This window comes from Petaurus breviceps, unplaced genomic scaffold (assembly GCF_028583685.1).
Source record: "Petaurus breviceps papuanus isolate PSGF00001 unplaced genomic scaffold, PetGlider_PUasm1.0 90734, whole genome shotgun sequence".
Classification (NCBI taxonomy): Eukaryota; Metazoa; Chordata; class Mammalia; order Diprotodontia; family Petauridae; genus Petaurus; species Petaurus breviceps.
This window is the reverse complement of record NW_027187327.1, coordinates 2,521,812-2,524,246: the sequence shown is the minus strand read 5'-3', so window position 1 is coordinate 2,524,246 and position 2,435 is coordinate 2,521,812. Positions and strand designations below refer to the sequence as shown.

Genomic DNA, 2,435 nt, shown 5'->3' with positions numbered 1-2,435 from the left:
TTTTTACAGAAATTTTTCCATTTGTTTATTGATATCCTCTCCCAGTGTATCCCTTCATATAACAACCAATAAGAATTTACAAATCGTGTACTTTTCCTCCTCCTCGTTAGGCAATACCCCCCACCCAAATATTAAAAACCAATATGATTCGATTCAGCCTGTCCTGATAGAATTCGGGACATTTATCAAAAAGTAATGTGGATTGTGTGCCATCACCATCTTGTTGTAGAGGTCAAGCAGGTTCTTCTGATAAACCAATCCAACCGCCGTCCTTGTCCAGTGTGCTCCAGACTTGCTTTTGGCACTAAGGTTTAGGAAAAAAAGGATAACCTGAATTCTCTATCCCCAAATGAAGTCCAAGCCTGAAGCACCTGACTTGGTCCTTGAACCTACAAGCCACTGCAGTGACCCCAGGAGGGAGTTAGTTCCCCTACATAAAATGTCTTCCCCATACTTGTCCCTGTTTATGAATATAGGAAAGCTGAGTGGCAGCTACAGAGACAGGGTGACCTGAGCTGTCAAAGTCTTTCCATCATGTTCTTGCATGTAGTTGGAGACCCTGTGGCTACTTCAAGCCACAGCCCTACAATACTCTTCTTATACAACATGCTACTTGGAACTCTTCCAAGGTAGAGCAAATTCTATTATATTATTTGGAGAAAATGTATTCATGATATTAAAGGACGTTTGTCTTCAAGAAGCAGTAAACCTAAAATATAGTCAGTAAAAAATAGCAACCTTGGGGATCTCTAATCTATTACAAAGTATAATTAATTCAATTCAATATAATACATATTTACTGAATAATGTGCAATTGCAGGATTGAAGGTTACTATAATAAATTGGAAGAGATTGTGATACATACTTATCCAAAGGAGAATAAAATATGTATCTGCCTTCCAAAAGCTTGTAATCAAGAATTCTGGGAAGATGGCAGAGTAGGTCAGAAAATTCCCCAACAAAAGAGATAAAATAGCACCTTAGAGAAAACAAAGTGTGCATAAAAATAAATAAGAATAGGGGCACAACAGGGATCTTCCTGGTACAATTTGAGAAGATCAGAAGAAAAATCCAAGTTGGAGATGTGTTCCTTGTGTAGAGTAAATACATCCAGGCTAGAGCTAGAGCCCTCCTTAAAAACAAGCATCAAGCCCCGTGGTTAGTCAGTTTGAGAAGCTGCCTCTCCCCAGCCACAGGAACTTTTGCCCCCAGGATAGTGAGAGGAGTTGGGTGTCTGAGCAAGGGAAGATTGAGGGAAACTCTGCTGACCAGGAATGCCAGACCCAGCTGTTCTGTGAAGAGCAGAAGATGTGAGAAAGAAACATCATTATCCAGTAAGTGAAGAAACAGTGGTGCAGAAAGCCCCTGGCTGTGGGCATGTATAGGAGATGTGGCTTTGATCCCGGGCTAGAGGGGAGAAATAAAGATCTGGGGCAAGAGGCACCACTCTCCATACCCCAGGGCTAGATATGATTACAAAAAATTGAGCTATTTCCACAAAAATAATGCAAAGAAGAAAAAAATCCAGACATAGAAAGCTATTGTGGGAATAAAGATGACTGGGGACCATCTGCAGAGCAGAAGATTGAAGTAAAGAGACCCCCAAAAAGTAATTTCAAATGGTCACCTGCCAAAAAGAATTCATAAAAGTTCTCAAAAGAGACTAAAAATCAAATGACAGAAATAGATGAAAAAATTTTTAAAGAATAATCAAAGAAAAACAAGATTATGAAAAGAAAGTCAATAAATTAGAAAAGGAAATTAAGAATCTTAAGGAAGGGAGTAGAAACAGGACCTCCACCGGCTCCAGCTTCCACCTTCCCCAATTCATGTAAAAGGGGACTCTGAACAAACTTTGGATCTACAGAACCCACAAAATGACACAGAGAAGCTAACCTCCCACTGAGGACAGCCCAGCAGGCTGGTCTGGGAACCGAGCCCAGACCTCCATGAGCCTGAGGTTTTAGCCCCAGGGCGGGCCTGACCAGACACTGGCTGGAGGGACTCCAGGTCACCAGCAGCTGGGGCAATCCAGAATTATCAACACATAGATGCGAAGGATAAAGTAAGAGGTCAGTGCAGTGTTGACCTTGGGACCAGTAGATGAGAGTGCATCAGCTTTTGCTCCAAGGGTGAGAAGCCACTGCACAGCCTTGGCTGAGCAGCTGGCACCACATTGCAGCTTCAGCTCCTGACCTGCAGACTGTAGGGGGACCAAACACTAGTCTGAGGGGTAATCGCTCTTGCTTTAACCTTCTTGGATCTGGATTGCAGTCTATGATGGAGGCCCTGGGGTGTGTGACCAGCTTGCCAGAGCATGTGGAGACCTCAGAGAGGGCACCCATCTAATACCTCCAGCAGCTGAGAAAACCCCAGGGTTTGGGACAAAAGCTCCCCTGTCTGGTGGCAGAGTCCTACTGTAGCAAAAAGCCAAG

General features: G+C 43.2%; 1 non-coding gene across 1 annotated transcript; it reads right to left on the bottom strand.

The window, feature by feature from the left end:
• Window positions 1-468: 468 nt before the first annotated feature.
• Window positions 469-596, bottom strand: LOC138145424 (small nucleolar RNA SNORA44). Its single transcript, XR_011164228.1, has one exon. It is a non-coding gene; the product is annotated as a small nucleolar RNA SNORA44 (small nucleolar RNA).
• Between the last annotated feature and the right edge of the window lie 1,839 nt (window positions 597-2,435).